Genomic DNA, 15,329 nt, shown 5'->3' with positions numbered 1-15,329 from the left:
ATCTTTTTGTCAGGTTTATCTTACTTAATTTTCATGAAAATAGTGTGTTTGTTACTGTGGTCACACTGTGATTAAGCTTTGGCTGATGTAGGATATTTTATTGTCCCTGTCCTGGAAAATTATAGCAGTTTTTATGAGGAGTGGTTTGTGGGTTCACACAGCCCACTCGGAGTGCCACTTACTATAATTCTCTTCTAAAAGAACCATAAAACATCATGTAAATTGTTTAAAAAGGGAAAGGTCTTTTCTGAGAAAGACACGACATCTCTCCAAGCTTCATGGCTTGGCCCGTTTATCTGGAGCAGGAGAGTGAGCACAGAGAGTGCATGCGACTGAGGCCAGAAAAGCTGTGAGCTGCAGCTGCTCAGCTCTAAACCAGGCTTTGATGGAGTATAAAGATTCGTATTCTGTGACTTTGGATGAAGTTAAGGAAAAGGGGAAAGCAGAGGTGAGGAAGGAATTGGAACATTTTTTTTTTTAAAAATAAGTCCTCAGCACTCACATAAGAAAGCTGTGTGCTCAGAATCTGCATTAAGAGATGATTTTTGGTAGCCAGTCTTCTGAAGCTTGTATTGAAATTCACATGTAGACTGACCTGAAGAATCTCTCTTCCCTTGGCAGTTTCTCCATGCCATTTGGCTTGCTGTGTTCGGTTTATGTGCAGCACATGAAGAAAACGTAAAACGGCACAATCCTAAGGCCAAAGTTCTGTCATGGCTTTGTACAAATGCCTTATTCTGATCCTATCTTGGTTTGAGCATGAGTCTTACAGAGAGCAAGGGCGGAAATTGGGAACGATTTTCTACAGCAGTTACATGCTCCTCTGCTTCTAGTCATTCAATGCAGGTCAGTCTTAAGCAGAGCAAATCGGCATAAGAAAATCTGTATACATGTGAAGTGGGAAATCGGGGTAGTTGTTCATTTTCCGTGAAGATATAACTTATGGTAGATTTAATTTTAGAACTTCCTGGGTCCTATAACTTACAGTTGGCCTAATTTTAGAGCTACTTCCTGGGTCCGTGCAAGATCATTATATTTGCAATGATTTCCTTTAAAGGCAAAAATGAAACATACCATTATCTTTGTGCCTTAGAAACTGATTTTGTGACAAAAAGAGGTGACTATTAATCACGTTTGTGTGTCTTACCAGGAGTGTTGGTGAAACTGTCAACTGTGACTATGAAAACGATGTTTTCAGCTGAAAAATTTCCTACATGCGTGTGATTTCAAGAAGAATAGTAACTTAGGATTTATTCTGTGGCCATAAAATCCCCTTTGCTGTAAAACCTGAACACACACAAAAGCAGCTTCTGAAAATGGAGACCTTGAGATTACTGCACATTCTGTACTTTCTGTTTTCACTTTTCTGGAGTTAGGACATTTCTACTCTATCAGACTAACAACAAAAGTGAGCTTAGGGAATAGAAAATGAAGCTGTAATTGGAATGGAGATTGGAAAAAAAGGATGTTCCTAATGTCATGATGTGGGTGGGAAAACCATGAGGAATGCACAGACAGCCCTCCATCTCGAACTGTTTTCCCCAGGGTCATCTGACAGGGTTGTCCAAAATGTTAGCCTGAGAAGAGTCTGCCTGTGTATTCAGCACACCAAGCAAAGGCAATGGCATTTCAGCCCGGGCTGGGAGTCTGTGCAGATTTCCACAGGGACCTGGAGCCTATACATCAGGGTGTGTGCTCTGGGGATTTATGTGGTGCTGTGTGGTGACTTCATGGTTGTCCTGCTGGATAAAGAATGCTGTGTTTGTGGGGGAGGGCCTCTTTTTTAGATTAGGAAGTAGTTTTGCTTGTTTTGTTTTAGCATAGACAAAATTCCTGGTCATTTGCAATTCTTAAAGAACCATATGCAAGGGTTTAGTCAAGAATATGCTTTGCTTTACAAGTTGCCCAGCTGGAAGATAACCACATTAATGTTGCTAACAACTTGTGTCCAGAAGAATGTTTGCTTTTCTGTTTTTCACTTGAGTCCTTTAGGAAGTATTTTTCATGGACTTCGAGTGATACCGACTCATTTATCAAACAGTAACATTTGTATGTGAAAATCTTCATTGTAAGGCAATTTCTGCCAGAAGAGAGGCAGAGTCTTTGAATTTCCCCCCAAAACTGCAACTTCAGAAAATATGTAAGAGATGTAGCAATTAACCTACATGCAGGTTTCTAATACTAGAAAATGGGCAGCTAGTTACATTCAAAGACGGGATCTGATGGGCCCAAATTGCTTAAAACAGCACAGTTACTGAAGATCTTCCCTAGGGAGCTTGAGAAACCATTTAACAGATGAAAGTACATTCTGAAAAGTCTGACCTTACAGGCAATCATAAAATGAATCAAAACAGTGCTTTTTTTCCCCCTGAAATGTACAGAGCCCATCTGTGTCTAATCCAGTAATTATAGACTGTGTTCAATTACCTTTTCAAACTTGGAGCAGACTGGAGACTAGGCAGTGAACAAACATAGGGTTTTGTCTAGACCTCAATTGACCACAGTCTAAAACGTGAATTTATATCTAATTTTATTTTTTGTTTGGTTTGATAGTTCTTAGAGGATTCATTTTTGCTACTTGGTATTTCAGCCTCTTGATCTCAGACACCGCCTTCTCTCATCACAAAAGCTTTTGTATCTGCTGTGGCTTAAGCTGTAAGGAGAGGTTTAGTTTTTGAGTAGTCACTGTTGCCTGCAAATCAATAATTTGCGCTAGAGAAAAGGCTCCATTGGGCTGGGGGAGGGGATTTTGCCAGTGAGTAGCATTTTTTGAAATAGTCCTTTAAATGTGTTGCTGCTGACTGTAACTCTTTGTTGTATGGTAAGGAAAAATGAGCATAAAAAACTCTTGATAATTTCACTTACCATTTAAAAAACTATGGAAATGACCAGAAGAAATCTGTCTTTCCCTAGTCCATCAGTGGTACAGGTTTTGTGTACATTCATTTTTATTGCGTTTGCTGGCTTTGTTATAAGATGTGTTTCCCTTAAGTCAGTTTATGCTCTGATGAATCAGCTTGCTACCTTTCGTCCAAGAGCCTTGTCAGTTCAAGTGTTTTTGTTTTTTTTTTTTTTTCCAAATGCAACACAAAAGATTAGCATGACCTGGAACTGGAGTGGACTTTTTGTTGTTGATGGTGTTTAGTACCACTTGTCTCATGCTGGTAGTGTTGCAAACATGTTTTGGTGAAGTATCATTGCATACCAGCCAAAAATTTTTCCAGAAACTTTAGGACCATTTTTAGTATATGATTTTTAGGTAGCTGTGTTCCCTTAGATCGCTCCCTCCTTTGGAAGGTCTAAGGGCGGACATGAGGGATAGACTAATTAATTGTACTTGGTCATATAGATGACCTTTCTGGGAGTCACTTGAAAAAAAAAATGAAACTTACAACAGGACACGTAGACTTTTTCTGAAGTGTAGGGTGAGCTCTATGCTAAGAACATATGGCTCTGGACTTCCTCTGTCTCCTTCATGGACCCCATTCTGTGACACTGTTAGCACAGTATTACTGTAGGCTTCCCGGTAGGAACTGGAAAGACACTTTGGATCTTCTGCCATCTATCCCTCTTTGCTTAGAGAGAGGTTTCTCTGTCTGTTTACTGAGGCAGCTCCTTCCTAGCTCCTACTCATTGCCCAGTGTAGGGACTCCCATGGTTGTGTGGGTTTCATAGTATCTAATTAACCCTGCTCACACAGCTTCCACAGCTCACACAGCTCACACAGCTCCCACAGCTCACACAGCTCCCACAGCTCACACAGCTCACACAGCTCCCACAGCTCACACAGCTCCCACTTAAGTATAAGTGCCTTCAGGTCAAGGCTGTGTGGGATGTTCTCCCACTGTATCCCAGCCTCAACTAACCTATGCAGGCGTCTGCTCTTGTTGACTGAGTAAGGAAAAAAATGGATCTTCCATTGAATTCTTACAGTTGAAAGGTCAAAGTGAAGGATCCTTAAAGTTAATAGAAATTATATCTGAATGGCACTTACGTACATAGTCTCTGTAGCTTTATTTTCCACTCTTAATTTTTAAGTGATAGTCATAAAATGAGTTTTGTCTGTGGAGTCTCAGTTTCTCCTTGACACTTCCCTGCCTATTGCTTTACTGACTCACTGATGGCTAATGGCAGGTTTTATGCAACTGCTTACCCCACCTGCAGTGAGGAAACTGAGAAGCCATTCTCTGGTTTGCACATCTGCAAGTCTTCATAATTCTTATGGAAACTTTACAGGGATAGTCACCTAATAGAATTGAGTACGTGAAAGATGCTGCTTAGCATGGTGCTATCATAATGGAGTAAGTCCTGGCCTTTGTGATTTTGAAGTGTGAAATGAGTGCTGATGTCTTCTTTATGACTACCCCACACTCTCTCCTTGCTTACTTGCTATCCCCCACCCTTGGTCACAGTATCCTGGTATTCCTACTCTCAGGTTGAAAGGGAATGAAAGCATGTTTATATATAGACAGTGATGTTTACTTTAAACAGTCCACAGTTCTCCAGATACATCTCAGACCACTAGCTCTGCCCATTCTTTTCTGTTGGTATCAATTTAAAATGTGTTGTGATTTTTTTGGGGGGGCAACTTTGGAGTTTAGAGACAGCGTGTCACATTTAAATAATCCACTTAAGGATTGAAAATACTACTTTTTTGTGATCTGCATAAAAATACTACTTTTTTGTGATCTGCACACTGGTGAGTGTGGGCCCCCAAGCCACCTAATACACCTTTAGACCCAAATGTAGAGAGGACCGTAATCATTAGACCCAAGGCAATGGAGGTGAGGGGAGGTGGGTCTGGAAATGACTAGGAAGGTTGAGGTCTTCAGCGGTTGGCTTCATGTCCTCAAACCACCCACTTCATGCTTTGAGCCTGGCTTTCTTCTGACTGGAGGAAGAAGAGCTGTTTCTACGATAAGGAGTTCTATTGAAAGTTAGAGACACAGGCCTGCCTGGGGCAGAGCTGAGATTGGAGAGCCGGGTTACAGAGCAAGGTGCAGGCTACTCTAATCCACAGAGCTTAGTTCCTAGGTTTGCTGCTGAGAATTCTGGATATCCTGACTCTGAGTTCTTCTTAGCTGTTGAGGAATCTTAAGATTTTTTTCTTCAACTTTTATTGCTTCTCTTAGCATTCTGAATCGGATGCTCTCATGTCCATTCGATACGTATATTATCATATTCTTGAATTTTATTCTTGAACCAAGTTGGAAAGTTTCAAGGCAAACATTTGGTTTTCTGTTAGCCCACAAATTGGGCCATGGTTGTTCAATGATGGCCCTGCGTTAACTGAGGCAGTATCACATGTTAAGAGTATTTTGTTAGGAGCCCACAGAGCGTACCAAATGTCAGCCCTTTGCCATGTCTGACTGTGAGTAATTCACCAAGTTCCATCTTCAGGTACCTAACGTATCATCTAGAAATGTAGAGACTTGTCGAGAAGCCCTGAAACTGTAGCTGTAATGTGACCTGCTGGCCCCATGTCCCGAAGTCAACAGTGGTTTTTCCAGTGATCTGGAATGCGCCTTGCAGGACTCCACCTGCAAGCCTGTCTCAAAGGTGGAAAGCTGTCCTCAGTGTTGTGAGCTGTTGGAGTGCAGGCTGCTTATGGTATGTGGTGCTTGTTAGTCAGCATTAAAGGATGTGTGTGGTGGGTATTTGCAATTCCTTGCCACCAAAGCACCCTCTATCAACGGCAGGGCCACCCTCCTTTTGGACGCTCACTCTACCTTTGACCTTAGCCAGGAGCCTACTGCAAATGCTGCTCTGTTCCCAAGTGACTTTTGTGCCTATCAGATCACAGGCCCAAGGGTAGGAACCAGACTCCAATCAGGTTGTTTAGAAGCCTTCTTAGGATTTTTTTTTTTTTTTCTAACTAGAATTAGGAAAGAGTCGTTCTTTGTGTGGAAGTCTGGGTCTTACACAGAGCCCAGGTGCTAGAGGATGACAGTCTCACTGCAGTGCTGCAGTGAGAGATTGACAGCTAAATGCAGAGAAAACACGGGTTGGAAATCAGCAGTTCTGGAGGAGATTTTGGTGTTTGGCTGCAGTTGCTTCAGAGGCCCAGGTGAGCTGTGGTTGGGTCGTGTAAGCCAGTCGTGCTAACTGGGGAAGTGCTGCCTCCCCAGAGCCTTTGCAAGTGTTTGGAGATGGCTCTGCTTCACTCAGGGGCTGATACTGGACCTTGTAGGTAAAGTCAGGGATGCTGTTAAATATATTCCGCTGTTTAAGTTTCTCCCATAAATACAACCTCCTCCTGACCCCAGGCAAATTATAATGAAACCCCAAATTTCAGCAGAGATTGATAAACCTGAATATTAACCCATCCTTCATTTGTGACATTCATGGTAAATGCTAACATCTTCCGTCCTCTTTTCAGAAGCTAATTAAAGTTAATGTCTGTTCTGGGGACTTAGCTAACCTAGGAATATACAGAAACTACTTGTAAGTGTGGCTCAGTGAGCGGTACACACTCCAAACTCTTATATCCGGTCTTCCAGCATGTAGCTGCTGCTTTAGAAAGGTGGATTCCTATTCTCTCTGGGTCAGACCTATAGGTTGTCTTAAGCACCTGGGCATCAAAAGCACTGGAGTGGTGCCTGCTCATATCTTGTCACTAACACTGCTTCAGAGTTATATCACTCACCCCCAGATTTTCTCTGAGAGTTATATTCAATCTACATAGGAAGGAGGCAGTCACCATTTAAAGAACAATTATCATTTAAAAAAAACAAATGTTGTATTACACGAGGTAACAGCAACAGAAATAACTCTTTCAGGGTCTGCTAAGTGTGGGCTGGCAGACAGTGGGCCTCCTTGAGTCTCTTCAGAGTACACAGAGTTATGATTCACCTGCCAGCTCCCCTTTAGACATGGAGTGGGTTTCCCTCGTAGGCTTGGCAATTTGAACACTTGTAAGTGACTGGAGGCGGACTGGAGCAGGAGCAAAGAGCTGCTATTCCTCACTTAGATGAAGAGCTTCCCCCAAAATCACTACATTTTATATAAAAGCTGATAGTTCTTTTAGATTTTTTTTCTAACTTTTTATTTTCAAACCTCATTGTTCTGAGTAATCCAGATTTAAACTACAGGATTTTGCAAGGATGCATGAGAAGCCTTCTCCTCCTTGACACACAGTTGATATTTAGTATTCATCCCTTGTTGGAACGATGAACAGTGATTTCCTCCAACTCTGGAGATCTAAATAGTGTCTCTAGCCCAGCTCTCAGGTTTGTAATTTCTGCTCAGACTCCTCTGATTAGAGGTATCTGTAGCTATCTGTATATCTGGATGTCTGGAAAACAGTAAGTTTGCTTGTTGTTTATCACACACACTAGGCACATATCTGTCTCAAGGAACATTCACTGCTTGTCCCTTCTGCTCGGAATGCTTTACCTGGGACGTACATATAGATATGCATGTGGCTGACTTTTGAGCTCTAATTCAAACCTCATTCTCAGAGGTCCTCATGACCACCACGTTTAAAGTGGAACTCAACTCTCCTTCTAGGCTCTACCTCAGTTCTACCTTACCCCTCATGTGCTTCCTCTACACCTATGCTTATGCAGAACTTTATTAACCAATTTCTTCATTGCTGCCAGTTTGTTTTCTCAAGAACTGTGTAAATGTGATTGCCAAGTATAGAACCCTTTGAAACCATTCTACTTCGTCTGACTAAAGGAGTGTGCTCTTGGGACTTACTCACAGATGAACCTGGATGGATATTTCCTTCCTGCCTCATCACAGGGCAATCTCTTGTTACATGGAGCACTATGGTTACCGGTCACCTGTGGTGCAGGCCATGTCTGCTTTCCCCAATTTTGAATTGAGCTACCATGAATGCTTATGTGTAGGTGCTTGTGTCAGCATAAAGTTTTCATTTTTCTAGGGTGCTACTTGGGAGTGGGATTTTAGTTCATATGGTGTTTGTTAACTTTCTCAAAACTGCCTGTAAGCAAACATACAAAGCAACATTATTTATGGTGACAAAATATCCAGGGTCCATTAGCACTGACTGCTTTGATTGAATTTTGGGTTTTAGACTGTATAGGAGTTTTCTCTCAGTTTTCCCTTCCCACTCCCTCCCATATTACTCTGGTTAAACTAGACTAAAGGACTTTGGGACAATACAAAGATACATAATACATACATACATACATACATACATACATACATACATACATACATACATACATTTTGTATCAGTAGAAGGAAACGAAGAATTGATACATGCTACAACCTGGCTGTCCCTTGAAGACATTGTAAGTCGAAGATGTCAGTCACTAAGGACCACACAGCATGTGAATCATCCATATGAACTGTCTGGAAGGCAAATACATAGGAAATCAGAAGTTAGAGAAAGATGTGTGCAGCAACTGATCACGAACATGGGCTTTAGAGGTAATGCAGAGGCAATGGATAAGAACAATGTTTGCATAATTTGTAAATATTGTGTAAACATTAAATATGGTGTAAAAGTAATAAGTACTTTTAAATGAGTAAATTATGTACTGTATAAAATAAATCTTAAGATATATATTTTTTAAATTTGACTTGCTTTTTAATATGACTGTCCCATTCTGTTTTACCATCAGCAATGAATTTAAATTATGTTTGTCAAACATCTCATTGGCATTTGCTATGTCAGTACTTTTTATCTGCCTGCCCGCCCGCCCATCCATCCATCCATCCATCCATCCATCCATCCATCCATCCATCTATCTATCTATCTATCTATCTATCTATCTATCTATCTATCTATCTCTGTGATTGGAATTGAGCATGTCAGACAGTACTGTCCTACCAGGCTCCCCGTGGTGGCTCTGTGTCACTGGTCTGTTAGGAAGTTGGTACCAACTGTTCCACAGTTGCCAGTGATGCTGACACCTTCCATGCACCTCTTTGCCTTCTTTGTAAGCAGTCTGTTACAGTCTCTTGCTTACTTTTAAATCAAACTGTTTTTCTTGACTTGAGTGAAAATCCTTTATATATTTTGGATATAGGTACCTTATTCATATATATAATATGAAATACTGTCATAGTCTCAGAATGTACTCATGTTCTTGGCTCTTAAAGATACTTGTTGATCACCTTCAGGATTCATCTGTCGACTGAATGCATAAGTGTCTGGTACAACAAGGGAGAAACTCGGTGTTCAGTGACTGGATGGATGGACTCCTTCTTTTACCATGTAGCAATAGATTTTTTGTTTCTTCCTGACAAGCAGTATGCTGGAAGATTAGAAAAAGTGATTAGGACATTTTCTGATTGCAATATTTCTTTTTTCTTACTACCTCAGAAGGATTAGCAATCTGTGGAGATTGAAGAACTGGTGTGATGCTGGCTGACTTTTGGATCCTTTCTCATATGCCTCCTAGTTTCCTGTTCCCCCTTTTGACCCACCTTCCCCAACCAACTGTCTTTGCTGGGCCAGCTTCATCTGAACTTCATGTTCTATCTCAAGAATCAAATGCATGCATTCGCTCTGCATGCTGAGTACGCACTTAGAGGCAGCTGTGCTTCCAACCCCTTGAACTTCCCTTCATTGCTACACATTTTGCCCTCTTCCCTTATGTTCTTTTACCATTTCTGTGGTTTTGCTTCAGAGGACTTCATTTATTTGTAAATATTTATTAGTGTTTTTCTCTTTGCCTCACTGGAAGCCAATGACTTTAAATATTTTTGTTCATGTATTTCCCAAAAGAATTTTGAAACAACTAGGTAACCTTTCTTATTTGCAAAGGATATAATTTCTAGCTATTTTAAAACTTAATATATTATAATACAACTTGCTGACCCATCTTCTGAATATATCCCATGGTCTTTAATGATGTACTTGGTCATCTCTGCAGTGTATCAAGTCTAGCTTTGACAGCCCTTTCCAGTTCCAGGGGCCACGGCCTTGCTTTTCCCTGATGAACTCAAACTTCTGCCTCATATCCCATCTGTGTTTGTGTCCGATTTTGCATTGGCCATGCTGTTGGGAGCTTCTTTCGAGCAAAGATGAATGTGAGTTGAACTGAAAGTCTGACTGTCCATTTATTTGGTCAGTGTTTGGATTTGCATGCTGACAAATGTGAGATTTCAAGTGTTCCAGTGGTGGCCAACAGTCTTTCAGTGCTTTGTGTTGTTTCCTCTGTGGGTATTATTGACAAGCAGATTAACAAATGTGCAGGCTTCACCGGAGGGGCCTGTCAAGTTCTGAGATGGAACCCCTTTGTCTTTCTAAGTGGCTATGCACAAGCTGAGGGCAGCTCAGTGTTCAGGACCTGTTCCATTCTTAATTTCCATGGCTTATAGACAGGAAAAGCAGTCAATGGAACTTTATGCAGTTATGAGCCCAAACTGTCATTTTTAAAAAACCTGTCAGATAACTCATTTTCGATTAATTTTGTTGAATAGGGGGAGGAAGAAAAAAAGGAGTCCCCGAATTGTGCAGATGTGGTTGGTCAGTCATTAGGACCATTCCTTCCTCAGCTTTAACCTGCTGTTGCGTGTCTCTTAAATGGGGGAAAATATTCTTCACGGCAATTCTTTTATTGACTTGGTAGCTTCCCACCCACTAACTGTCTTTCTGTTGCTTCAGTTAGCCTTTATTACTTTTAGGTAACAAAATTCTTTTCAAATGCTCTGTTTGGACAACATTTAGGTATCTTTGACGCCAAAACACCAGCTTATACTAATACAGTATTCACACAATTAGAAAGTAGTGTTAGCATTTCTTCTCTCTCACCTGTGGTGCTTTTGAGGCATCGGATAGATAGATGGTTTGGGGTATTTCATACCATGAGGCTCTCAGTGTGTGTCAGGTTAAGTGTATGGTACTGTGGTGAGAAATCTCACCGCTGATGGCAGCTTCCCCTTCTGCAAATGTGTGGACTCTGGTGCTGAGTAATATCCTAGATGTCTCTGCTTTGCTGCAGAAAATCTAACACAGATTTTTGATTGCCTTTTAAAACTACACTCCTCAAGGATACCTTATCTTTACTTTGGCGTCTGGTTTTCTGTGAAGTCATAATTTTGGGTCAGAATTTCCAGCCATGGCATCTTGTTTTATGGAGCCCGAACTGAGAATTAAAAACTAGGCTATGTGTTTCAATATGTGAAATGAACGTTATCTCTGTGTGAAATAGCGTGACTGTGTTTAAGGATCTTAGTTTGCAGTATTATGCCAAGAGAAGCAGCTTGCACAACAGTGGATAGCTCAGAATGGGCTGGGTTTGCCCTTCCTCCTTTGTCCCATGACATAATGGGATGTGTGCGTCACATCAAGGGATAAAAGCATAAGAGGGCAGACTGCCAGCAGCTAAGGTGACTGCCTCACTTCCCAGATGAGGAAACTGGGATCTTCACTTTGTTCTGAGTGAGTGAGACTATGCTTGCTAATAGGAATTGAAAGGAGTTAAGGTTAATCTTGTTAGGGGGAAATCACATGGCCTGCTGTTTGACAATGCAGGGGTCCTGTGCAGAGAAAGAGCCCCCTCCCATGGCAGTGTTGCTCAGAGGCTGCCTGTGTCTAGGACTAGGAGAACTTAGGCTTGTGAAACAGGAGACAGTTTGGCAAAACTTTTCAATATTCAGTAATGTTTTCACTTTCTACTCTCTAAATCTACTCTTCAATTTTTATCCTAATGAATTACAAAAGTCAGTGGTTTGGAATGGGAATGCTTTGGTGTAGCAAATTGGTGCTTGTTATAGCAGGATTTGTCTTGCAGAATTAAATACCTGGTTGTCCAGCTATGGAGACATGACTCCATCGTGATCAGTGTAACAGATGGATGTTATGTTGCTATTAGAAGTTTTAAGAAGTTTTTGGTGCCAAGTGAAATAAGTATGCTGTAGAATATGATTTCATTCGTGTGGAGGCTGTAGATATACAAATAACAGTACATAGTGTATTTCAGAGCTGGCAGTGTGGCTTGATTTTACCTTCTCTTTAACTCTGCAGAGTTCATAAACTGTCTATCATAAGCAGAAAACAAGGCCATAAAGTTTTAATGCAACCAAATAGACAATTATTTTTATAATATGTTAAAAAGTCATTTAGAGTCTTACTGAAAGTAGGCTCATAGATACAGCAAAGTGAAGATGGTGCTTGGCTGAACTGTCACACAGCTGCCCTGTCTCTGTCCCATGCTGTGGACCCCACTGGTAGGGGGATAGCATCCATCCAAAACCGAGGCAGTAAGGTGAGGCCCACAAGGAACTGTCTTAATGGGCAGTCATTTTATTTGACCCAAAACAAAAGAGCACATGCATTTGAAAAGCTGTTCTCCAGTAGGGAAAGAACATTGCTTTATTCTTTGAGAGTGCCTACTTACCAGTTAGCTTCACTGACTGGAAGGTAACATTCAGCCACTTGTAATGCTTTGATTGGTGACTGGAAATTTTCATAAATCTGCTTCCCAGAACATTCTATTATATGGGTAACTTGACCCAATTCCTCTTCATACCTGGTTCTGGTTTAATAATTAAATTGAGTTAGCCATTAAGTAACAAGTAGTTGTGTAGAAGCCGGTGAGTAAATACCTGGAAGTCTGAGAACATACCTTTCCCCAGGCCAGGCAGAGTACTGTGTTCTCCGGTACAGCCCTGGCCAAGAAGCTGTGCAGATGAAGCTGGTTTCTAAAAGGTAAGCTTTCCCAGAGCGTACTGTGGTTTTCTTTACTCTGAGAAGTCTTTGAAAAAAAAATCCAAAAATATTTTGAAGCCCTCAATTCCACTTTATAATTTTGAATTAATAACTTCTTACTACTGTAATTTCATACGTTTTATACTACCCCCAGGAAAAAAAGTATTTACTTACTTCACATTTCTTATATTGATTTCAGTTGGTCTCATTTTGCATTACAATTATGGCTTTCCATTCCATGAAGTATGGCTTAGAGTTGTGTTTCAAATTTGAAATGGCTCATGCATTAATAAAGCTACTGTTTTTAATTTGAAAGAAATGTTCTCTTAAGGAAAGTTGTTAGGCCCTGGGATGCAGTTTTTAAATGTTTGTCTTGTGATAGTCTCAAGTCATTATTCCCCCAAGAAAAGTGGCATCTTTAGCCCTTCACTTGCCTGTTGGGCCAACTACATTGATTTCTTTGCCATCACCAAGGGGACACAGAACAAGAGGGACAGTGCTATGTAGATGAGCCTTCTATACAAGGCCTTGGGACAAAGGTGACATTTTACCCAAAGGAAATTCCAAGTGGATCCAGTGCCCAGTCGACCTCTTTCCGTACTCCCTCCCTCTGATGGAAAACCGTAGGCGGTTGGTTCCTTAAAACTCAAGCTGCTTCTACTTGCCTAATGTGAGGGTTATGAATGTATGCCCATGTGGATATAAACTGGTTTTACGGCACTCGTTAAACATCATGACTTCCTGTATTTGCCGATAATTTTGTTTTGACAGTGAATTGATTGGGGGCGAGGGGTGTTTTATTTTGTTTTGTTTTTCTTGACAAACAGAACTGATTTCTTTGGAAAACTTACAAAATCTTTTATTTTGAATTGGAACAATAGTGTAGACAGTCCAAACTCATGCTTTATTGTCTACTTAATGAATATTCATGAAGCCAGTCTTCGCTGCTGATTGAAGGTACACCGGAGACATTACCATTACTGGCCTAATGACATAGTGCTCTTTTTGCAAGAAGTAAAACATCCAGTATTGAAAATTTTGCTTCTTTTTGTTGGGAGTGCACTCCACCAGGGGTGGGAGAAACCAAAACAAACACTTTCAAACTTAGGAAAGACATGTAAATTAGTTACAAATTTCTGGTTATAATATATACCAAGAATTCTCCTTTTTACAAAAGAATTATTCTCTTTATTTCTTCATTAGTATTTGTAAGATTCAGCTGAGCGCGCGCGCGCGTGTGTGTGTGTGTGTGTGTGTGTGTGTGATGGCACATTTGTGATTAGTGATTAGTAATTAGTGATGTCCTCTTTGACAAGCTGGTGACTTTCATATGTAAACACTTGAGAGTACATCTCTCTGGCCAAAGCCTGTCATCGCCTTATGTTTTTATGCTTAGATGATAAAGTTGATATTAATAAAATAATAACAATACACACCTTATCCCAAGCACCCTTGATCATCTCAAGACAAGGCAAGGGTGTTGGAGGCCCAGTGAGCACCCTGGAATTTTGTGTTTGGGCTGGTGCAGCATGAAGGGCTGTAGCAGCGGAGTAGGGGCAAAGGCTGTGCAGCCACACCCCCGCTCGATTTGAGTCCAGTTCTGGGACTTAGTAGCTGAATGCATCAAACACAGTGCTGTGCCTTCTTGAGCCTTGGTTCCCCATGTGTGAACAGGGATAATGAATCTCCTCATGCGCGGTAACAGCATCTGAAGTCACCAATCAGGATCAAGATGAACCTATACCCAGTTTACAATCTTCCATGAGTGCAAAGGATATATTTGATATTAATCATAGAATAGTAAAGCCGTTGTTGTTCCTGTCATTCCAGGGCTTGGTCAGTCAATACCAATTAAGTCAAATGATTATTTTTTTCTCCTAATTCCCCCCAACCCCAGAGGCATGTTATAAATACATTAGCGACTGGAATATGTTTTCCCTCTTGGTGGATTTACAGTGTTTCTAGGAATTCAGCTTGAGCTCAAGAAGGAACCTGGTTCTAAATGGGCAGAGTGGAGATGTTCATTGTCTCTGCATGCCTAGCTCCCAGGCAGGCCATGTCCTCTCTAATGCCAGTCTAGTACCTAAATTCTGAATCTTTGTCCCCAGAACTGCTTTGGTTGAGAAGCTGATTTTGTGGAATTTGATTCAGTGAAAAATATAAAGAAAACTGTGATCTTGCACTGGGTACACTGGGGGACTCGTACCTAGTTCAGGTTACTTGGCAGTCTAAAGAGTTCTGCTTCCTCAATGGCTGTAAAACCACTCCTTAATCCAGCTACTTGAGACATCTGTTCTTTTTTGCATCTTAAGTTCTTAAGACTTTAGCCTCCATACATGACACTTCAGCAAAATATGACTGTTAGTAATTTCTGCTAGACCCACACCTAGGTTCTGATGCAGTGTTCTTTAACAAGGGCAGAGTTAGGGATGTTGTGTATCTTTGAACTCACAGGCACCCCCCTGAGTCAGCTTGAGAAGGGTATACAAAAGCCATTGGTTTAAAACTTGTTAGCATAAGTGTCCTAGGCCTCAGCTCTCCTTTCCTAACAGGAGGGTCTGAGCAAGCCCAGTGGGACTGGAGGAATATGGACATTGGCCTGGAGGGGAGGGACAGGTGAGACAGGAGAGTCACTAGGCAGGGCACTAGTAACGATCTGAGCCTGAGGCTAGCAGATGAGCCAGGAAAACGATGGAAG

General features: G+C 41.2%; 1 protein-coding gene across 3 annotated transcripts in view; it reads left to right on the top strand.

The window, feature by feature from the left end:
* Stx18 (syntaxin 18) overlaps positions 1-15,329 on the top strand; it is an 89,956-nt gene that overhangs the window by 22,858 nt on the left and 51,769 nt on the right. The window contains exons 1-2 of one of the 3 annotated variants that reach the window (XM_087583823.1): positions 11,272-11,362; positions 12,559-12,631. The gene's annotated coding sequence lies outside the window, so the exon portion shown is untranslated. 3 annotated transcript variants of the gene reach the window in all.

Source organism: Rattus norvegicus, chromosome 14, assembly GCF_021556685.1.
Source record: "Rattus norvegicus strain SHRSP/BbbUtx chromosome 14, alternate assembly SHRSP_T2T, whole genome shotgun sequence".
Taxonomy (NCBI): Eukaryota; Metazoa; Chordata; class Mammalia; order Rodentia; family Muridae; genus Rattus; species Rattus norvegicus.
This window is presented reverse-complemented; position numbering and strand designations above follow the sequence as displayed.